Source organism: Archocentrus centrarchus, unplaced genomic scaffold (genome assembly GCF_007364275.1).
Source record: "Archocentrus centrarchus isolate MPI-CPG fArcCen1 unplaced genomic scaffold, fArcCen1 scaffold_57_ctg1, whole genome shotgun sequence".
Taxonomy (NCBI): Eukaryota; Metazoa; Chordata; class Actinopteri; order Cichliformes; family Cichlidae; genus Archocentrus; species Archocentrus centrarchus.
In genome coordinates, this window is record NW_022060278.1 from 771,440 (window position 1) to 796,026 (window position 24,587).

Below are 24,587 nucleotides of genomic sequence, written 5' to 3' on the forward strand. Positions count from 1 at the left end.
ATTCACAGCTTAATATCCTAGTAGAAAGTCTCTCTGAAACTCTTCTTGTCTCTGCACTGAATGCCAACACACCAAACTTCTCCAGCTGACCTTGTCCTTTCTGGAAATCAACATGAATTAATACAGTTTGTTGTTTTGGAAGCTCTTTGCTCTCCTCTGTGCTATAGATTTACTTCCAGCAGCCACAGTGCCCACTAGTCCTGAAACAGAAGCAATGGAAAATTACATCTCAGATTCCCGAGCCACCAGGATAATCAGACCTCCCTCTTCTCCAGCTGGTGCCAAGTTGTTGTTCGTGGAAAAAAAATGCAGAACAAGTTGTCACGTTCTTCTAGAAAACATTGTAGAAATAGATGCATCAGCCTATGAGGTGGGCACCATCTTGTCCTGGGTAATTAATAACAAAACGCGTACATGTGCCTTTTTAATTTGGTCGTTTCTCTTTTGCAGAATGCAAGTACGATATGGAAAAGTGCTGGCAGTGAAGCTAACCCTAGAAGAATGGAGGCACTGGCTGAAGAGAGCAGAACAATCATCATGATTTGGACCGATCATAAGAACCTTGAATACTTGCAGTCAGCCAAATGACTCGACTCTCACCAAAGCCTGAATAAAATCACCTTAAATTGAACCCTGCAGCATGATCCTGATCCACAGAACAGTTTAAAAATAACTTACAAGTTTCTAAAGAAAAAAGAGGAAACAACTATGATCCACAAAATATGTCACCTGACTTGAACAACTCATTAGCATATCATAGAGAAAGGCAGGAACACAACACACAAGAAAGAAGCTTACATGTTTGCAGTGGACAGGAAATGTAAACACGTCACCAACTGCTGCGGTCAAAGCTACAGGAGCTGTTTGAGGGTGTAAAAGGAAGGAAGCACAGAGAGGCTGCAGCCAGAAGAAGAAGTCTGAGACAAACTCTGATCTTGTCTGTATTAAACGCAGCTTCTTTTTCTGCTTCTACTTCTCGTAGCTGCTGCTTCACTCTTTCTCTTTACAGGAAGTTTTCAGACGTGTCGCTGCTGGATGTGAGGATGGGACCCACTTTGCTCTGTGAGCTGGGCCTATTCTGTGAGTACATCACTGACTTCTATAGTTTGATTCATACTGACTGATAAACATGTTTCAGTGAGAAGAACAGAGTATCAGTCATTTGGAGCATTTCAGTTCATTTGAACAGAGGACTCTCATGTTTGTTATCAACATGGTTGTTTGTAGCCTGGATTAGATTTTAGTGCACTGACTCAGATTAGAGTGGAGCGGCTTTAGTTTATCTAAGCAAGGTTTGTTTCTGCATCTGTGATCATTTGATGCATTTTACATCTTAATCTAAAATGCAGCCAATCACAGCAGCCACTGCTAAAAGCCCAAGTGTTTTATTTCTGCCATCTTTGAGTGTGTCTTTAGTTTGATGATGTCTGAAGTTTCTGCCTTTATTGTAGTGCTCTGTACGCTCCTCTGCACTGGACACGCTCAAGGTGACTGAACACTTTCACTTTTTCATTTCTTTCTTTTTATTTATTAACAAAGATTCATCTCAGCCTGCTGCATCAATCACTTTCCACTTTCTCTTTGTTTTTACTTATTTCTCAATATATTCATCAGTTTATTAACATACAGTATAAACACAGATGTTGCCTCCTATGGTGCATAAAATTGTGTTAGATTGTTAATGTTGTGGTTGTGTTGGATTCTAGATGCTGTGTTAACTATTGAACCCAACTGCTGCAGTTTTTTCATTGGAGAGTTTGTTACCATCATGTGTGACATGAATGAAGGAGCAGACACTGACTGGTATTACAAACTCAACAAGGATGGTCAAGAATTTGCCCCCTACAACACATACAAATACTACAGATTACCAATAACATCTACAGGTGACAGTGGTGAATATCAGTGCTTTGGTAACAGGAAGAGTTCACGTTATACAAAGAGCAGTAACACTGTCTCTGTAACTGTATCAGGTAAGTCCTCAGTGACCAATAGCATAAATTTATGATCTCTGTTCAAATACTCACCTCAATGATAAAATACATTTAATTAATGTTGTCATGGAAACTTTTTTCTGATGCTGTGAAACTTTAACCAGGACGTCTGTATTTTACCTGTTACTTTGCTCACAGTGTACACAGCACTAAAATACTCACAGACTCTGTGATCATCATTACTACATGTGTGTGTTTTAATGTAAAACAACAACTGTGGATACAATTAAATTAATAAGTAAAGAAGAAAAGAGGACAGCACGGTGGCACAGTGGTTAGCACTGCTGCCTCACAGTTATAACCTTAACCCACTATTGTGTGTCCTTCAGTGAACTGTATTACTTTACATTTAATGTGATTTCTTCAGGTCAAAGAATGGACAAACAGTTAAACTGGGTTTATTTACAGATCTACAACCTGAGTTACAGTAGCTCTGTCACCATGTTGAGATAGAAATTAAAATGATCTTAAAGTGCAGAGACAACAAAAAAAACCCCATAAAAAATAATTATATAAAAAATGTATAGATTTGGAAGTTGCATGACATTAAAACATACTTTAAATGTTAACTTTTTGTATGTTTTATGGCTTTATAGTTAATCCTGCTTTTTAACCTTTGTATGTTTTTTTGCTTAATAATAAATCCTGTGTGCATATTTTTTCCTTCTCTTTCATAACAGCAGCTACACCCAGGGCCACACTGACAGCAGGAACAACAATCATACCAGTGGGGGGCAGTGTGACACTGACCTGCTCTGTGGGGAGATCTGCTGAGTGGAAATATGAGTGGTTCAGACGCACCCAAAGAACCACTGAAGTTCAAATCAGAAGAGATGATCAACCAAACAGAGTTATCAGAGTATCTCAAGGAGGAATCTACAGATGCAGAGGAGGAAGAGGAGACCCAGTTTTCTACACTGATATAAGTGATGAAGTCAGCATTGAGATAACCTGTGAGTTCAGTAATTTAGTTTGAAACATTCACTCATGATTCGCAAACATACAATGTTAAGTTTTCTCTGTTGATTTCATGTTTCTGTTTGTATCTCAACTGTTAACATCTGTAAACAGTTTCCAATAAAGTTGCTGTAAAACAACAACAACACAACTGGCCTCAGATATTCAGCGGTGAGACGATCACTCTGACATGTGAGGTGCAGGAAGGAGGTGAACCCACTGAGTGGGTGTATGGATGGAGAGGACCCAGGCAAACCACACAGTGGACACACAATTATTATTGGACATTCAGAGTTTCTGAGTCCAGCAGTGGAGACTACATGTGTAAGAGTCGACGCAGAGATGACTCATATTCTTCAACAGAGTGGAGTGAAGCCTTCACACTGTCAGTAACAAGTAAGTCATGTTTGTTGTGTGATCAATGTTTTGTAAAATTGTTGAAGGTGATTTTCCTCCTCAGTCTGTCTCAGGGTCAAAGCAACAAACACTGCAACAGATTATCACACACACGTGCACTTTATGAAAATTAAAATGTTTTAAAATCTAACAGAATTGAATCTATTAAGCAAAGACACACACACACAAAGTGCTATATAAAGTTTTGTGAGTGTGTTCAGGCTCAAATTGCTCATCTTGGTGTGTTTCATGAATACTAACCTGTGCAGTTTTTTGTGCTACTGTGTGTTGGGCAGTTCATATTTGGTTGATAATGTAAAGGTAGCTCCGGTCTCTGGCTGCATGACCGCAGATGCTCTTGTGAGTGATCTGAAATGATCATTTCGTTGTGTGCCTTGCGTGTACAATAACAATGAGCTGAATCTATCAGCTAACATCTAATGTGTATCAGTTTCAATTAGCAAATACACTGCCTGCAGTGATTGGTGTTTCAGTTCAAACTCAATCTGATGCGTCTTTGTCAAAACAAAAGCAACCGCAGGTCAAACTGACAGCCTGTCTGCTTCAAATAAAACTAAATAAAAGGATTCTGATTAAGTTTGTCAGCATAATGTTTATAACCTGGAATATAAAGTCTGAAGATCTCATTTTTATAACTTTCAAACTCAGCCTGTGAAATGTGCTGTTAACTCATTTATTTAGTTTTCTTTTTGATGTCCTGCCAACAAGTGCGTACTTTATGTTTAGGTAACTTTGATTTCACACTACATTTAATGTTTCCTCTGACCTTTCTACACCCACCACACACCCTGACCTCCTCACTGCAGCTCTCATACAGTACACAGAAGATAAACAAAAAAAATTGTAGTGTTTTTCTGGACTTGAAGCTGATTTCTTTTCCTCTAAAATCCTATTTGGGATCAGGGGTCGATCCAGGAATGTCCTCAAACAGAAACATCACTCTCCGTGCTGAATGCCTCACTGCCTACACCTTCACTTCTTTGTATTTCAAGGCTGCTTCAAAGTTATGGTTGTTACAAAAAGACAGACAGTTTATATAATAACAAACTAATCATTCATAAATGACATTAAATTATGCACTGGCTTATTCAACATGAAACACTGAAAGAAAAAGTAGAAACAGCTCGTTCTAACAAACCTGTTCTTTGACTAAAGGGTAAAAATCTTATTAGGACAGACAAAAGAAAGTGAGCTCATTCAAACTAGGATCACAAGGACACCAGCATGCATTACATGAACTATTAAAACCCTAAAATGAACAATAACCTGGAAGAAAAAGATAAGAAAATGTCAAAAACAAAATAGAAATGAGATCTAATAGAGAGCCTTTGGATGCAGGTGGGAGACTGTTAGGCTGACAGGAATCTTCACTGAGTAACAACATTTTAGTGTTTCTGTGGTTGTGAACACAGAATAAGAAGTGTAATGTAAACACATGCAGGATGGAGGAAATTGTGGAACTAATAGCAAATGGTGCCAAACATCCTACTGTGCTTTGAAATTACCTGCTACTTTACTTTTTATTATATTAATATTTTCTTATTACTGAGCTGGTATCTATATGCTGTCACTGGAAGTAACACCAGGCTGCAGGACATGAAAAACTAATCAATTCAACAGTAACATGCATTAACCTGCCCATCAGATTGGGGGTGTGGTGGTTAGCACTGTTGCCTCACAGCTAGAAAGGTTGGCTTTGAATCCACCTCGGCCCTTCTGTGGAGTTTGTCCACAGTCCAAAGACATGCAGTTACTGGAGTTAGGTTAACTGGTGATTCTAAATTACCCAAAGGTGTCAATGTGAGTGTGAGTGGTGCATCATTAACTAAACACTGAGATAAAATCTTTATTGAACAGATGAACCCCGTCCTGTCCTCACTGTGTCTCCATCATGGCTGAGTCCTGGAGCCTCAGTAACTCTGAACTGTGAGGTTGAACATCCGTCTGCAGGATGGAGCTTCTACTGGTATAAAGCTGTTCCTGATCTATCAGAGAAATCCTACAGTTATGAGCTGCTACCTGATGGCAGTGGGACTGCACAGGACTCCTACATCATTGATGGACAGACACACACAGCAGGATATGTGTGTAGAGCTGGAAGAGGAGACCCAGAGTATCACACTGATCACAGTGAACCAAAGTTTGTCTGCTCTGCAGGTCAGTTTGTTTCTATCCTTTCAATAAGCTGATGTTATGTTTCTTTACCAGTTTCTCTCTTTCACTGAGATTCAGTCCGTTAAAACTCATTTATATGAAAAGAAGAATCCATCTTTTAATTTCTTACTGTGATCAAGCCAAAATGAATTTCTTTGTTTCCTTCTTTTATAACCTTTTCAATCATGATGATAGCAGGAAACACCAAAGACATATTCAGTGCTGTGCAAAAGTCTTTAGCCACCCCTCATTTTTTAAAAATATTTTGCTTCTAAGGAGCCAAACTTTCTTGTGATCACCACAACCAAGGAGGTCATGTTTAGTCAACAGATTGATCTGAACATCAAAATGATAATGTAGACATATTTAAAGGTGTGTTTCTTACTGCCATTGTTTATATTGACAATATTTAGGAAATTATACTGGTATGTGGGAATTCTACATATTGATCACTGCATCCATATATCAGGTCACATTTGACCTCTGACCTCACTTTTACATTTCATATCTGCCTTTCTTTCAAGTGGACCCTAAAATGTGTTAAATCTTTAAAGTGTTGCCAAGAGAGAGAATGAGCTGCTAGTTAGTTAGAAACATACTGCAGTATAATATTATGTTATAACCTCAAGTTATTCATGTCTGCTTATTTATGAATCAGTGCCCATCATCCATTACCCTCTCCTACATAATGTTCATATACAAAATACAATATTATTTCCTTAAAAGTAAATACTGTCCACAGTGAGCTGCCTTGGCAGAGGTTTGCGGTCTGAGTGCTCCTGTTTTTAAAGTGATCTTGAACAATAGTTCTTCAGGCTTTCTGTGTCATAGTCCTCTACTGGTGTGTCTTTCTTTGGAGACTCTAACTGTCCCTGAGTCCAGGAGGAGCTCAGCTGAGGTTTCTTTGCCTTCTGAATGGAGCCAGATTTCTGCACCTCAGCCTGACCACCTGCTCCTCATCAGTCTCATTAATGACCTGCATTTAATGGCCAGCTCCCCTCACCCAGTCTCTGACAGATTGCTTGCTTATGCTGCTCCTCAGCAGAGTCTCCTACCTGCTTCTATCAAGCTGGTCGGTTTCTCCTACAAGCTTCTGTTGTTTCTTGATCTTGATGCCATAATGTTGTGTTTGAAGAAATCCTTCGCCGACACAGTCTCAATGAATAACATAAGGTTTATTACAAAAAGACAATATCAAAACAGACGCTCGAGACATCTGGGTGAGAGAAATCAATGATTTTCTGCACACCCCGACAAAGAAACTTACAGCGTTATATAGGCTTTAACATATGGTAGACATGCTGCCACACAGACTGGTTCAAACCAGCTTTCTTGGGGGGGGGGGGGGGGGTCAGAGAATCCTGAGTTTTACAACTTTCCTTATTTGGTAAAGATAAACAGTGAAGATGAGCTCCCAAACTGAGAGGCCCCTTGCTGGAATGTTCCTATATGTTTAGGAGACAACATACATGCAGTTTCACATAGGCATTTAAGACACTACACTTCTTTCACTAACATCCACACTCACCTCACCTACTCACCTGCCTGCTCACCTTCCAACACCCTCTGCTCCTACGGAAAGACAATTCGGGGGCCTCCCCCTCAGGAAATCTCCTTCAGCCTTCCAAGTAAAGCTCTTTGTTCACTCTCACTAACTGGACTTACTGCCTGGACCCCTCGGACTGATAGTGCTCTCCTCTCCTGTGGACGGTTCAGTTTCCCAGAGACGCCTTAGACACATCTCTCACAGTTCATGTTCATTCTGTGCAGTAAAGACTTTTGAATGTGTTAATTCAGTCTCCTGGGGGCAGCACAGTGGTGCAGTGGTTAGCATTGTTGCCTCACAGTTAGAAGGTCCTGGGTTCAAATCCATCATCCAGTCGGGGCCTTTCTCTGCAGAGGTTGCTGCTCCCTTTGTGTCTGCGTACTTCTCTCCAGGTACTCTGGCTTCCTCCCACAGTCCAACTGTAGTTAGTGAGGATAGATCAGATAAATGGTGATTCTAAATTGCCCATAGGTGTGAATGGTTGTGTGTTTCTCTGTTGAGCCTGGGACAGACTGGCAACCTGTCCAGGTGCCCCTGCTTCTTGCCCAATGACAGCTGAGATAGACTCCAGGCCCCCCGCTACCCTGAAAAGGATAATTTAAAGGAAGTGTTTCTGTGGCTGTGATGGGTACGTTCAAGAGAAGCAACATGTGGAATAAGAGCAAGAAGTCATTTACAAAGTGTCATGTAAACACAATACAGGAAACTGTGGGTCTACTGGACAGTAGATGTAAGCAAATGGTAGCAGACATCCTGCTGTGTTATGAAATTACCTGCCATTAAAAAAATAAAGCTGCCTCTGACCCTATGAAAGCTGGGATAGGCTCATTTATTTATTTCCTTGTTTAGCCACTTAAAACTGACCTACAACTCATTCAAGCATAAAATGTCCTTCAAGAAGCCTGGAGAACATTTCCTGAAGACCATTTAAAGAAATGACAAGAAAGCTGCCAAAGAGAGTTCAGGCTGTGTTGAAGATAAAGGTGATCACACCAAATATTGACTTTAATTTCATATTAATTACTCAACAGACAAGATGTACAATTGACTGAAGACACTTTTCTTAGTGGTCAAGTGGATGTACAGAAAAAAAAAACTGAAATATATGAAGAACAGGAACATCTTTGGGTAAAGAAAGGCAGCAGGCAGTTTAACATAAATGTGAAGAAAACACTGACTACAGGTGGCCAATAAATGTTTTTCTCACATCAAAGATTTTGTTGTTCTTGGTATTGAAGGTACAAATTTTAGGTTGGCCAAAACAAATATTGTATCTTCTTAATCTGTTAATAAGAAATACTTAACATCGGTGAGCTTTGTCTCCTCCCTGCATGTTTCCAGATGTTCATTCAGCAGCGTCTCTCACAGTGAGTCCTGACAGAGTTCAACACTTCACCTCTGACTCTGTCTCACTGACCTGTGAGGGAAACTCTGCTGAGTGGAGAGTGAAGAAGTTCACTGAGGACGGCCGACTGAACTCTGACTGTAGGACAATGACTGGATCCACATGTAACATCAACACATCACAGTCAGATGCTGCAGTGTACTGGTGTGAGTCTGGATCAGGAGAGTTCAGCAGTGCAGTCAACATCACTGTACAGAGTATGTTATTATACTTTTTTTTTCAGTAAAAAATTCGAATTTTAGACAATTTTCGGCATCTCACCAAAGCAGCAAAATGCTCTTGATTGTTGGTCTCATTTCACTCAATCTTTTAAACTAGCTAAGCAAATTTGTAAAGTGCACAAATAACTGTTATATTTTCTTTTTTCAATAAACCACAAAGAAGGTCAAGATGTGTCATCAGAGTGTATCATGTAAAAAGGTGCAGTTGTATCAAAGGTTCTGCTGTATGTGAGTTCTCCTCAGTGCAGAGCCAATCAGGGAGTTCAGAGCAGCAAACTTTCTTTATTTTACCTGCACTGTGCACAGCTCCATGAACTACTCTGCTCCACCTCTCCTCCTGCAGCTGTGCTCAAACCACACCTCACTGCTACAGCAGCCTCATATAAAAATGAATAATTATCTAATTTAATCAGCTGCTTGTTAGAATTGTGCAGAGCTTCATTATCAAGAATGAAAACATGGCACCAAAAACAAAAATACAAATGATAAAGTTCAGATCTTGAATCTTTGGGGAATCATTTAAATAATTTCTTGTGGAATGAAGAACTGTTTGTTTTGCTGTCCCAGTAAAAACTTCCACCATCACAGTTTCCAAAGAGAACTCAGTCACAGATTTTTCCTTACTGTGATGAAGGTTTGGTTTAGGGAAGATTTTTGTCATCTGAACTTAACCTCTTCCATCCTGGAGCTCCTTGAACTGGTCTGTTAATAAAAAGCAAGCGAAGCCAATTTTGCAGGTTTCTGAGTGCAGCAACTTAAACTTAATTCTTAGGCAATTATACTTTTAATGAGCCGTCAGATCCTGAGCCCAGACATCATTTGTTAAACCTCTGTAAAAAATATTGATATTAAGTTCGGCTCACAGATCAAATCAGGCAATTCTTCAATTAAGACTTTTAACTAAAGTTAAACCAGGTCTTTCTATCACAGAAAGTCATTCATGCTTTTATTACATCCAGACTGCTGCAGTTCATTATATGTTGGACTGACTATAACAGTAATATCACAGTTACAGCTGCTTCAAAATGCTGCTGCTGGTCTCCTGACAGGTACCTGGAAACAGTTTTAGTTTTGACAGCAAATTTTGATTTAGTTTTAGTCATAGTCTTTGGATGAAAATGTAATTTAGTTTTAGTCATAATTTTGTCATCTGAATAGTTTTAGTTTTAGTCTAGTTTTAGTCGGCCAATTAGAATATATTCGACTGAATCTACCGTCGATTTAGTCAAATAAAACATAAAGGGTGTAAAATGCTTTTTCTTCAGTTCCCTTGAATTAGTCATTATACACACTTACACAAAATTAAACATTTATTAAAAGTTATGGAACAATGCTTGAAAGACCAATACACATAAACATATTGCACAAACATCTTTATTTACCTGACCCTGTTTATTGAGCACAACAATAAAATATTGATGAGTAGGCCTGCTCTGCCTGGAAAATTCACAGGCTAGCGTGGCCTTCCAAGGTTTAGATCAAATTTGTGCAACTGTGCGTTTGATTGGATGTTTTCCTAATTTGTCCCGCCCTTTCGCAAAATTAAATCAATTGTGATTGGATGTCATCCTCACCAAGCATTTCCATCTCATTTTGATTTGTTGACAAAAGTGTCAATTTATTTCGTCATTTTAAAAAAAAATCCTTTTAGGTAGTTTTTATTTCGTTTTCGTCATGAAAAAAAGGGTTGTGACGAAAATAGTTGGTCAACGAAATTAACACTGTGTGGAGGCTTGATCATGTTTTTCAGTTGTTGCACTGTGAAAGACAGGAAGTGCTTGCATGGGTTTGCTCCAGGTTATCAATCAGATCTTCTCCAATCCCGTCCCATGCTGCTCACTTAGCTGCAAATATCAACAGCTTCTAGTTATTCCTAATTGCTGATTGGCTCATAGGTGACCACTCATTCTGAGTCACAGCTCTGAAACTCTGGATTAGGTCATCATCCTCCTTTTCTTCAGATCAGTGGAAAACAAGCTTCTTCTCATGAAGTTTTTCAGCTTCAGATTACTTTCTGTTTATTGTGTCAGTGTATCTCATTTACTATTGTAGTTCACGATGTCAAAATTGTAGTTTCATGATGTGGTTGAAGAAATCCTTCGCCGACAGTCTTAATGTATAACATAAAGTTTATTTACAAAAAAGACAATGTCATAACCGATGCTTTGTAGAGCCATCGGGGGACAGGAGGCCCAATCTTCCTAACTCCCTTGAACAAAGGGGCAACAGACATTATATAGTGTTAGCAACCCCCACATCCTCAGCCTCCTAACCTATAGCTGAACATCTGGACAATCCCTTATATGGAAAGCCAGAGATCCTACAAGGACATTCTATACATTCCTTCTGTGGGGGAAGTTTAAATCACATCTCCTTGCCTGAACCTTTAAGGAAAGAGACAATACATACATTCCAGTAAAGACTTTAAGAAAGAGAACACATATGCATACATAGAATTTTAGCATAGCAGTACAAACACCATATATAGTATTTTCTGAAAAACCAGGTATATCTTATTTCCTGCATGTATGTGAGGTCATTCTCTTTTTTGGAGAGAGCAACAAGAGGTTCCACTCTCATACCATTCACTGATCAAAGCAGCCCTGAACTCAAGGCCTTAATCCTAAAGGAGAAAACATAAACATAAATGCAGTTTAACACACAATTTAACACACAGATCGATCAGACACCACACTATCATTATTTTACTTTTTAATTATTATTTACTACTTTCATATTTATTTTATTACTGTATTGTTTTATTTATTAAATCATCACTTTTTATTGTTCAATCATTTGTATTGTTTCTTTGATAATTTTACTTGCTGTTCAGCACTTTTTTTAATTTTTATTCTTCTTATTTATATGTGTGTGTATATAAGGTTGCAGGTACAAAATACATTTCACTGTGCATTGTACTGTGTATAACTGTGCATGTGACAAATAAACACTATCTTATCTTATCTTATCTTATTCTGCTTAAATGTGTTAAATAAATAAATTGGACTTGACTGTTTGTCAGCTTTTTCTAAAAGTCTGCACCAGCTGATCTGACTGAAACAATTGTGTTTGATTGTGTCACAGATGATCCTGATGCTCCTATCCTGGTGAGTCCTGTTCATCCTGTGACTGAAGGAGCTTCTGTTAGTCTGAGCTGCAGTTTGAGGACACAAAAATACTTTCCAATGTGTTTTTCTACCACAATGACAAACTTATTCAAAATGATACCCGAGAGGAGCTGAAGATCTCTGCAGTGTCAAAGTCTGATGAAGGTTTCTACAAGTGTGAATACTCAGGAAGAGAGTCACCACAGAGCTGGATGTTAGTTAAAGGTGAGCAGGATCAAAACATTTGATGAATATTTGGAAATATTTTGATGACTGAGAAGGAAAATATCCAATATAATTACAGTTTATTAATAATTGTTTGTTGTTACAGTAACTGTGTCAGCAGCTGACAGCTCTGTGTGGCTGATTGTTGGACTGGTTTGTGGAGTCTCTCTCCTCATTATTCTCCTGCTCTTGTTGTATCGCTGCAGAACGACCAACAGTGAGAACTTTTCCTTTACTTACTACAAACTCTTCATTCATTCAGATACACAAATGCATCATGAGGTCTGTGTGAAAGCAAATGTCTTCTTTACATTTTTAATAAAGGTCCTGCTAATGAGCAGACGGTGAATCAGGATGAACATCAGCAGCAAGTGTACTCCTCTCTTCTTCATGGTTAGTTTTTCATCTACTTTAAAATATTCTGATGCTCTTTGCATCCAGACTGTAATTATTACATCTGCTGCAGTTTGAACTCTGTTGAAGGAAACAAGAATACTTGTTTGAAACTGTGTTTAAATTAGTATCACAGACATGAGGTGACTGATTTTCTCTGACCTGTAGGTGATCGTTGTGTCTATGAGACAATCAGAGGCTCTGAAAACACTGAAAATGGTAAAGTACACACTTTCATTAATACAGAGTTTGTGGAAGATGGATGATTATACAATAACTGTGTTTAACATTAAAGTCATAAGATGATTATTTTATATATTATATCTGTGATTCAGCTCAAAGTCATTAACAAGACGAGTGAGTGCACAAACTCTGAGATTTGAAATGTAAAATCTACATTGTTAATTATTCTGACTGATAATAAATGCAAACAGAGGGTGTTTGTTTTTAAATGCTTTCATTTGATCACCTCAACAGGACAACGTGGTGACCCAGAGGAGAGCTCTGACTACTATAATGTGAATCCAAATTCAGCCACAGCTCTAAAATCTTAACAGCAGCTCTTTAGCTGTTTTTTATCTTTTTCTCTTTAAAGGAACTTAAAAACTTGATGTCACTTTGAGTGAAAAGGAGCAGATTTTTCATTCAAAGCAATGATCCTGATAGCCTGAGTTTATATTTCCTTCAGAAAGAATCCCTCAGTGTGTTTCGCTCGTTTATCTTCCTTTAAATCAGAGGAGTCCAAACTATGGTTCACGGGCCAAACATGGCCCATGCTCAGATTTTTTTTATGGCCCATGCATCTTGTCCATACATGTTATTTTTGGCCCACCGGCCCAAGCAATGAATTCAACTCAGCATGTAATTCCAAAAAGTGATTTTGGAAAGTGCCAATAAAAAACAAAAACGATGTATTTAAACTGGTGTATATGACTTTTTGGCTCCAATCTGTCAAACATATCTGTCATTCTGTAATTTCCCTATTGTGGGATCAATAAAGTATCATCATCGTCATCATGAATGATATCAATTCATTCTGAGTGAGAACAAATCCTGTCACAGGTAGAAGCTGCAATTGCATTTTGGCAAAGCAGCTTTTATGTATTTTTTATTTATCAGGAAAAATTTAATTTTTTCATAGAGATCTGGTCAAGGGGGCAGCAGAAGTTACAACAAATATAAAATCACGGTTCTATAAAGATAGTTGAAGAGGACAAAAAGGAGCAGCTTGATTATAATGTAGCTACAGTAACATAGTCATAAAGATGCTTGTAAAATGGGTCATTTCTTTATTTTATTCATAAGGCCTTCATAAATTCTCTTCACTACAGTCTAATTACCAATTTAAGCAGAGATATTATACATCAAAAACATAAAAACATCACTTTTTGGTACAACACCAGCAGCTGGATAAGATCAAGTTCCAGAGATGAACATTTGCATAGAAAATGTTCGTCTTGTTTGGCTCCACATGTTTGTGAATGCAGATTTTCTCTGTTCTGAACTTAAACAAGAACTGCTTGAGATCCAGACTGAGTGACTCCACCTACGTGACATTTTACACACATCTACCACTGCTCTGGAGTCAGACCTGCGCTGTGTACCTGTGTGTCCTTCACAGTAGTGTCACAGTAGTATCTTACCTGTTGCTCTGTTATCAGGATTACACAGCAGTTTTTTACAGTTTCTGTATGTTTTAATTTTCAGTTGGAAATTCAGAGCTTTATGCTCTACATTTGGTTACTTCATGTTTGTTTGCTGAATGGAAATGAAAGTATTAAATAACACTATTTATAAGCATCTTTGATTCTTTAAATAACGTCATCAGGACTGTTGGCCCTCGGGCACTTTCACATTGTCAAATCCTCCATGAGACAAGTTTGGACACTCCTGCTGTCGATCATAATTTTAATGCATTTTAATGTGCTGTAGATCTGTTTTTATGTTTTTAACTATTTCTTTGATTTTGCAAATAAGCACTTTGTATCTTTGTTAAAAAAAGTGTTCTATAAATAAAGTGTGTTGTTGTTGTGTGTCAGAGTGAGTACATTCACAGCTGTTCAGTGTTGTGCATGAATCCACTGAAAGAGAGCGTTCATTTAAAGGCACTCATTGTTAAACAGTTCACAAAGTTCTAAAATGAACTAAAATTATCAACATGATGCGAAGTAACAGCTGCTCTGACGTTATGCTCATCACGCCTTTTTACTGTGTTTTCCCCAGTTTTCTCAGGGAGGGTCCGGCCTGTACTTTCATGTAATACAGATTTAATTTGTCACCAGTGTTGCCAGATCTTGCAATAGAAACAAGCCCAAAAAAAGCCCAACTGGCAACCCACCACATCGTGTAAAACTGAGGGCCGCTTTTAAACAGTATAGCTCTATAGCAGTATAGCTCATTTTATTGTTTGTCTGTGTGTTTTGGAGCAGTGAAAGCCATGTTTCTTAGCCTCATAGAAGAGAGGGTGCACAGTTTTTTGTGTGTGTGCTTCTCAGTATTAGCATGTTGAGTTCAATCAGCATGGTGAGCACATAATTCACACTTGCAAAATCTGCAGAGTGCCTTTCATACGTCTCCCATCAGGACTGCAGCTACTTTCTGAGGTTTTTGCGGACACATATACCTCTTGTGAGGCGCTCCTATGCATTGCATAATGCATATCCACTTTTCCACGCCAGACTCCCATCCGAGCTCAGATCCATTCTTTAGTTCGCTCTCTTTCTGCCACTCTTTATTAGATTTTTCTATATTTTCCCCACTTACAGGAACTCATTATGCTGCCTCCACACTCTGGGATGTTATGAGTGTTTGGTTGGTTGTGCACCCGATCAACTTGGGCGGGAGGGATAAACAGGAAACGGGGGCTTGGAAGGGACAAACTACCGCCCCATAATTGCTTTAGTATGGAGTTCAAGGAGTTTCACTCGGAAAGAAAGTCAATCCCAACTAAGCAACTTCACGTTCAAAAACAAAAAAACAAGCCCAAAAAAATGTTTTGTTTTTTGAAGTAAAAATCCTGCTTCATCAATACTTCATCAATACTTCATCAAGCTGCTGGTTTACTTCTTTCTGATGTTCCTGTTAGCCAGGAACGTCACCATCTGTCACAGCTGCTGTCTTGTGCTCCTTGTCAGTCACCACTGTGTGTGGCTGGTTAGTCAGCAGCTGCTTGTCAGTCTGGAGCTTGAAATCCAACAGGATCTTAACCCTCTTTTTCTCAGCCACTGTGGCAGGTGTGTCCCACTGCAGTGCTGGCAGCATGTGATCAAACATGAACATGATCAGATCTGCCAGCTGCAGATTTTTCAAAGCAAGAATAAACTCTAATAGTAGAACAATCCATGTGATCAGGCCTTGTGATTGATCACCTGTTACTGATGTCTCTTAAAAGACAAACTGATGGAAAATATTTTGTCACAAAGCAGTGAAGCTGTTTCTGAGGCTCTGTGTCTGCTCTCCTCCATTCATGGTGGCTCAGTCTTTCTGACATTAGAATCAGCAGTGCTCTTCATTCTTACATTGTGGTTTCCCTCACACCAAAACACTTTCACAAACTAGTAGAATCACTGCAAAGGGGAACTTCACATGTTCTGGTGCTTCATTGTGTCTCGACATGTTCAGATCATCTTGGTCTTAACTTGGATTTGTCACATCTTTATGTTTAGAGTCTGATAATTACAACTCCTAGAGGTAACACAAAAGGATACTTTATGATCCACAGAGTACACAAAAACAATACACTAAGCATGTGAGATCCTCAACATGCAGGATTGTTGGAATTCACTGTATCTGATTGTGTTTGTCTCCTCAGCAGCGCCCTCTGCTGGATCACTAACCTGATCTGTTAGGATGATCACATATGTGACCCGATCTGGCAAATGAGTCACAAGTCACAGGAGATAATTCTTAAGAAAATTAATCAGCACTGAATTGTGGGTCATTGTGGGTTCACAAGATGTTCTTAGCAACAAGAGAGAGACGGCTGACATGTTTTGAGCGCTGTTATAGGCTGCCAGTGAAATCATCATTAAAATGACTTGAATATCTAATATGCAAAGTAATTTTAATGATAGCATCATTACACTCCTGTGTGTGTGCAGTACTAGTGGGAATGCAGGTGATTTTTGTGTGTTTGAAAATTCACTCTGAAGTGGCTGCAAATGGAGAACACTGTACTTTAGTTTTTCCTGATTGTTGATTTATGATGTTCTCATTTAGTCCTTCTGTGTTCACTTTGTTTGCTCCCCGATGAGTTAAAAGAACATGTGAAGTTATTTATTACGAGTATTTAGTCTCACAGAGACTTCATGTCATTGTTTAAGGTCTTGCATGAACACGCTGTAAATGTTTCTGTAACATTGAAATCATTAGAGAATCTGTCACTCTCTCTACCCACAAATCACACGTGAATGAATTTTTTCTTTATGCAACCATCAGATCACATTTCTCACAGAGAAAACTCTACTCAAATATAATGAATGAATGAATGAATGATACTTTATTGATCCCACAATGGGGAAATTATAGTTAACAGAACACCCATCCAAGAAAAGACAAACAACCAGACAAACACAGGGAGATAAGTGTCTGCGGCCTTGCTGCCATCACCGAGAGGCGCTGCTGTTACAAAAGAGGGAAACAAAGCAAAATACGATAGGACAGGTGAGGAAAAAAAGCATCTCATATTCTGCCCAGTAGGGGGCACCGTATGAGGTTAAAAACCCCTGCAGTAAGCGCATATAGCATAGGAGCACCAGGGTGGGGAGGGGCAGGGACGGAGGAAGCCCGCGGAGGCGAGAGGGGGGGTCGGGCTACTGTGGTGCTGACTCAAACTCCCCCTTCAGCTAACAGTTCTGATAAGATGTGGACTGGAATCACTGGGTTGTGTTTAGAGCTGGCAGCCAGCAGAGGGCCCAATTTCACCATTTCTCATTGATTGTTATGAATTCATCTGCTTGGCTGGGTGTTAAATATTTCCAGAGCTGTGATGATAAAGAATAAAGACTTTGACTTCAGAGTCTATTATTGTCTTGGTGTGTTGCAGAAGCTAAAAATTCCTGTCTGTTGTAAATGTAGCTGAAACTGTGCCTAAAGAACAAGTTCAGATACAAATCAAAGTGTGATGAGTCTATGAAGTGAAGGAGGAGGAAGTATTATTTTGACAGAGTATCAGTGAATCCTTACAGAATGGTTATGATTGTACTGTGTGAGCTCCAACATCACTGTGCAAAGTGTGTTTGTAGCTCTTCACAGCAGTTTTATTCATCCACAGAAAGTATCAACCCCTCTGTGACAGTAAAAGGTGGCCATGAGTATAAAATGAAGGCGTGTGTATCAGAGGAGGGAAAACATGTTTTTAGTGTCTGTGGGAAACTGAGGACTCACAATTGAACATAAATGTAGAACCAAGCTAGTGGTGATGTTGTGAGACAGTTTTCTTTGAGAGGGAGCAAAACAACACACACACACAGACACCACACACACACACACACACACACACACACACACACACACACACACACACACACACACACACACACACACACACACACACGTAATGTGGTGATATTTCTTCTGGTAATACCAAGAATGGTCAGTAGGGGCAGTGGGATGCTCATTAATAGAGCTCTCTGTTGAAAGAGTAATATTTCTTTAGCCTCTGTTCTTCCTTCCTTTCAAACTCAGCTCATACAGCTACAAACTGCAGTCAGCTGCAAACATATCAGCTTGTTTCTTGTGGTTTACACAAAATGAAATCTTATCACATCAGGCTTCTGTGCTGATTTGCAGATTCTGCACAAACTCAGAGATGGTGGAGGTGGGCTGAAAGGTGATTTCAGATGCACAGCAGCTGCAGGCAGGCTAAAGCAGCTAAAATAGCTCATGAGAGTTTGTGTTTAGATATGGACACTAGAAAAGTCTCAGCTCTGACATCAGAGGATGTGAGCTGGCATTTTGTGTGTCTGTGTTGCACAGAGTTGTTCATTCTGACTCTTTAGTATCATGATGCTTAAAGATGAAGCTGGAACTAAATTAATGCTTTTAAAATAATCAAATATTGCAATGATTGCAGATGATGTGTTGAATGACAGAAATATTTACTGTTGATATGAACTCACTGCTGTCTGAAGTTTTCATGTGTGCAGCTCTTCACAGTTTACTGTAATTACTCTGTGTGTTTGTCTCATTTTGTCTCAGCAATAATTCAGTTCAATAAAGTTAAATTAATGATTGAATCATTGTAGACTTCACTGTGTGTGTGTGTGTGTGTGTGTGTGTGTAGTCTTCTCTTTTTTTCTTCTTCTTTTTTTGGCAGTGCTGCCATCATGTGTCAGAATACGCAGCGTTCAGTCAAACTCAACAAGCTCAGTTGAAGGTTTGATAACTTCAGAGCTGCTGAGCAGCAGATCAGATCATTTTTGACCTGTTTGTGTCTTTGAAAAAACTTCTTTGCAGATGGAAATGTTGTTTACTTTCTGATAGATGCAAAACTTTAAAACACAAAAATCCAATAAATACATTTACATCAAGGAGGAATATAACTTCTATGGTTTCCCTGTGTTTTTATGCTGTGGCTCTTATTAGTAAACTTTATTTATACTCTGCATGTTTGTTCCCCAGTGAACACACTGAGGTCCACCTGCCCTGAAACCCCATTTTAAAGAGATGGATACAGCAGGCCAACACGGGGTTCAGCACAGCAGGACAGACATGGAGCTGTTTCTTTGGATCCAGCCTCAGACATGTTTTAGAGTTTATGAATTTCATCTATTGTAAATAAATGACATTTTCTTAACAGTTACTTTGGTCTCTGTACTTCTTTGCTGCCATCCCTCTTTTAGCTGCTGTCCACCCTTTTGTAAGGTCCTCTCTCTCTCTGTTACACCTACATGTGTGTGAAAGGCTGTTGTTGGTTACTGTCTGTGCTGCCACAGGTTTATTTTGATCCACTGACAGACCTCACTGTCTCTGTGTGAACCACCTAGAACAGAGGAAATGCAGCCTGTGGTTTCAGCCAAAGTCTCCATTTAGCAGATGTCTTGTTTTCTGTTATCAGCAAACAGCAGAGATTTGACAAGAACACAAAGAGCACAGTGAGAATTTCACTTTGCTCTCTGTGTGCATCACACACTTTATATGATCTGCCTGTCCTGGAATAATAGTAATAATTATCACTGCTGCATTAAAGTATGTGTGACACTGTGTGAACACAGATACAAGTAGAGTCACTGTGGTGATGATGACACATGCTGGACTAAAGAAAGAAAGTGACATCCTGTGAAGCTGAGAAAATACGTCACACACTGAAATGCAGCTGCCTTTAAGCGTCTGTAGAAAAACAGACATTTCAAAAGTTTTCTGCATGTTTTCAGGTATTTTTAGGTTCCATATCTTGAAGAATCACAACCACCACCTGAATGTTAATAGGTACTGAAACTTGTATAAGCAGTAAATAAGCAACAAATAAGCAATAAACAGGCAGTTACATCATCATGTATTTTCCCTGTTCCTTTATCTGTTCCACAACACAAACACAAACTACAGCAACAACAAAAATCTGCATTTGGATGGTTTGTTCCTCTCTGACTCCCTGGCAGCTGGTCAAAGGTTGAGTCAGCGCACAAAACATAAAACGAACCAACCTGTGACATCATCAACTGTGACAAATGACCCACAGACGGCAGCCATATTGTTTCACACCCCCAGCAGCAGCTGCACTATTTTATGAGGCTATTTTTGCCTGCCTGAAAAGCCACCCATTCATTCATGCAGCTCTTGATCTGTTTCTCTTGGGTTTTAATGCACTGACCGCTTCAGGATAAACTTATAAACTCTTTAATATGCAGAGTGATCGATCTGTGTCTGCATGTTATTCACATATGCCGTAAATTCTAATTACTCACTAGCTCACTCACTCACTCACTCACTCCTCATGTTTTCATTGTGCAGAGAAGCTGGTCTCATTCAGAGTCACTGAGTACAGTTTCATTATGGTTTCTTGATCATAAAGTAGTTCATTAAGCTCAGACTGCTCTGATGTCAAAGTTAGATTTCATTCCATTTAGGTAACAAAATGTATCATTTTTCTACGTCCTTTCTGCATGAATTGAGAAATAATTTGAAAGAATGGAATAATGTGTGTATGCACACGTCTCGTCTCTGGGATAAGGATAAACACTTGTAGGATTGCCCCTTTTACAACAAACGCACCAAACCTTCCTCCCAGCCCTGGCTGGATGAGACAACCCGCGCTCTCAGACGTGAGTGCAGACGCGCTGAGAGAAGGTTGGAAAAAGAATAAGCTCCATGGTCTCCTTAGAGATCTGCGTAACTGTTTATGAAATACCAGAAAGCAGTAAATATGCAAAGTCTGCTTATTCTCTAACATTGTTTCAAGTAACAGTCACAGGCCTCATTTTCTTTTTATGTGTTTTTAATTCACTCGCTGATCCTCGCTGTAATGTAAACCAAGCCAAGGTCTGTCCTGCACTGGCGAAAACTTTAAGAAATTTTTTGTGGAAAAAATTTCTGCCCTCAGGCCTTCATCACCTCAGGCTGAAACAGACTCATCTGCACCTCCTCCCAGCAGAGCTGTCTTTGAGCAGTTTGAGCCTGTCAACACTCTCCACACTAAAGGAGGTGATTCAAATATGAGACCTGTAAACTCTCCCACAGACGTGTTCCGTCTCGCCTTTTTAAAGAGGCTTTTGATTCAGTGGGACCAACTATCCTCGCTTCTGATAACAGTGCGCTTGCATCTGGTTGTGTCCAGCTGCCTTTAAACATGCAGTTGTACAGGCCTCTAATCAAGAAGAAGAACCTGACCCTGATGTTCTTTCAAATTACAGACCAATTCTAAATTACCATTTTTATCCAAGGTTCTTGAAAAAAGTTGTTTTTAAGCAACTTCAAGCATTTTTAAGTGAACATGGAATGTGGGAAAGTTTCAGTCAGGTTTTAGATTGCGTCACAGCACAGAGACGGCTCTTTTAAGAGTTTTTAACGATCTGCTTTTAACTGTGGACTCTGGTAGTCCTGCAGTTTTAGTACTTCTAGACCCTGTCAGCTGCCTTGACACTGTGGACCACGAGATCCTTCTATCCCACCTAGAACATGAAATTGGCATTAAAGGCAACGGTTCTGACTTGGTTCAGATCTTATCTTACTGATAGAAGTTTCTCTGTCCATCTAGGAAACTGTTTTTCTACCACAGCAAAGCTTTCTTGTGGAGTGCCTCAGGGGTCCATTCTGGGCCCAATTCTTTTCTCATTGTATATGTTGCCTCTAGGGTCGATTTTTAGGAAACATAATATTTGTTTCCACTGTTTTGCTGACGACATCCAGGTGTATATGCCCATCAAACTGAACAGCAGAGATCCATGGGAAACCCTGCTGAACTGTCTAAGTGACATCAAGTCCTGGATGAGAAACAATTTCCAAATCTTAATGAAAGCAAAACCGAGGTCATATGCTTTGGTAAATTTGACCCCTCAAGCTACTCCTCTGGCACTCTGAGTCATTTGGCTCCTCACTGTCGTGATGCTGTGAAAAATCTGGGTGTCATTTTAGATAGTAGTTTTAAAATGGAGAAGCAAGTAAGTGCTGTTACCAAAATCAGTTTTTACCAACTCAGAGTTATTGCCAAGGTAAAACCTTATCTCCCGCAGCGGACCTGGAAAAGTTATTCATGCTTTTATACTTCCCGCCTGGACTACTGTAATTCTCTGTACTTGGCATAGATCAATCATCTGTGCGCCGCCTGCAGGTAGTCCAGAATGCGGCAGCTCGTCTTTTAACCGGTTTGAAAAAGCTATGAACACATTACCCCAGTCCTGTATCCCTTCACTGGCTCCCTGTCCGTTTTAGAATCGATTTTAGATTTATTGGTTACTTTAAAGCCTTAAACGGACTGGCACCTTTGTATCTGTCTGAGCTGCTTCACTGTCACACCCCTGTAAGAGCTCTGAGGTCATCGAACCAGCTGCTCTTACAGAGGCCTAAAACTAGACTAAAACAGAGAGGTGATCGAGCCTTTTGCAGCAGCAGCACCAAAGCTATGGAACGAATCTACCTCTCCATATCCGCCACAGCTCAGACGATACACACATTTAAATCTCTATTAAAAACACATTTCTTTCCTTGGCATTTGGCTGCAGTGCTACCTCCTTTTAGATGATTATTTTATGGTATTTATGGTACTTGTTTTTAAACGTTTTAATTTTTAATTTTCTTATGTTATTTATTGTCTTACTGTTTTATTTATTTATTTTTATTTTATTATTTTATTTATTTATTTATATATTTTATTTTTATTTAGTATAGTCCTTGGGGTACAGATCTTGTACAGCACTTTGGTCAACGTCGTTGTTTTAAATGTGCTTTATAAATAAACTTGACTTGACTTGACTTGACTTAGGAGCTTTTATCCTGGCAGGTTGTTTTGATTTCTCTGTTTTCTCCAGATCAGAATGTTTCATCAATCAGAACGTGATCAGATTTCATGATCAGAACAACAATACCTCTGGGAGCAAAGTAAGATGCGACACTTCAGCAAATGAAGTCACTCACAATCACCCAAAGTGATGCTCAGTTTGGTGTTTGGTTTATATTCTGTGTGTCACTGTGGCTCAGCCTAACATTATAGCAGTAACAGCAGCCTTTAAGTCAATGAACCATCAATTTGAATTTGTATTTGAGGAGGACAAAAACATCCCAGTGAAATGCAAACTGAGCCTGATGATCTGAAGTGGTCTCTGCAGCAGAGGCCATGCTCTCACAGGAGGACAATGATGCAGCTGCTGCAGCTCTGAAACCACAAAGAGCAAGCTTTTAATGTTATGTTTGGATGAAGGTGCCAGCCAAATTAATGAACTTGAATGCTGGTTTTTTGTGGTGGAGGAGATGCAACCAGATTGCAGTGATGTAGCATAAATGCCATCCAAGGGTGGGAGCTACAGTAGTATAATTATGTAATAAGTCAATAAATACCATAATTAATTTTGTTGTTAGTTTGATGAATTAATTAAAACCAAATAACCAAAACCAAACAAAAATATTTTTAGAAAAAATAACAACTTTATAGCGTTATTATTGCAGCAACAGCAAAAACTGAAATTCTTTTTTGTTTGTACTCAGTGTTTATACTTTAGGAACATTTTCTAGAATACTCAAAGCTGCAAGTATACGACAAAAATACAGCACTGTTCATTTAAATTATGCTCATGTGTTAAGACACTAAACTACTTGCAGACTGGAGCAGTCAGGGATCAACCAGCAACCTTGCTATTAGTAGGTGAGTTGCTCTACAATCCTGAGCTACAGCCACCCCTTGAGTCTGTCAAAGGTCAAACACAGAGAGGCAGACACCATTCACGACCTTAGGTCTATTCTCAAAAAAAAGACACAGCACTGATATTTTAGTATGGTAATAACTTTAAGTTACCTCTTAGCTACAGGCTTATCTGCACCATCTCTCACTAAAATAAATAAATGAAACATGATCTCATGAACTGCAGAACTAAAATGAGGAAGAGTGACTGAAGCTAAATGTGTGCTGCCTTCCAGAGAACATGTTTTAGCTCTGAATAGCTGACAGCAGAGAGAGAGATCAGCTCTTTGCTGCTGCTGCAGACATGAAACACTACTGATCAGCAGTTTCCTCATGCAAGCCAGTCATTTTATTAAAACACTGTGTTATAGACATTGTGCTATATTCAATATAGGGCTGCATCTCTTTATATCTACCCATGTTTCCACAGTAACTTGAATGCATGCTGAGAAAAAAAAAGAAAGTCACTACAAAAACATGGTATTATAGCAAGCAGAGCAAAATGTCCAGTGTCCCTTTACACATGCAGAGATGTGGCAGCAATAACAAGGCTTCAGTCACACCACAGCTAATGTGTTTTAGTAGACATTCAATTTCATACTCAGTAGATGTGCAGTCATACTGTGGGGAGAAGAAGTATTTGATACGCTGCTGAGTTTGCAGGTTTCCTCACCTACAAATGAACTAGTTCTTATATAGCGCTTTTCTACTCAGTATGAGCACTCAAAGCACTTATACAACATGTTTGCATTCACCCATGCACTCCCATTCATACAAGCACTTCCATTTTCACGAAGCTAAGTGCTTTTTAATTAACTAACATTCACACGCATTCATAC

General features: G+C 39.2%; 1 long non-coding RNA gene and 1 pseudogene across 1 annotated transcript in view; both read left to right on the forward strand.

Moving 5' to 3' along the window:
- The window catches only part of LOC115777559 (obscurin-like), a 698,358-nt pseudogene that overhangs the window by 402,725 nt on the left and 271,046 nt on the right, over positions 1–24,587 (forward strand).
- Positions 983–24,587, forward strand: part of LOC115777575 (uncharacterized) — a 97,925-nt gene continuing 74,320 nt past the window's right edge. The window contains exons 1-2 of the long non-coding RNA XR_004019643.1: positions 983–1,080; positions 1,452–1,487. This is a non-coding gene — a long non-coding RNA (uncharacterized LOC115777575). The remainder of the gene's footprint in view (positions 1,081–1,451; positions 1,488–24,587) is intronic.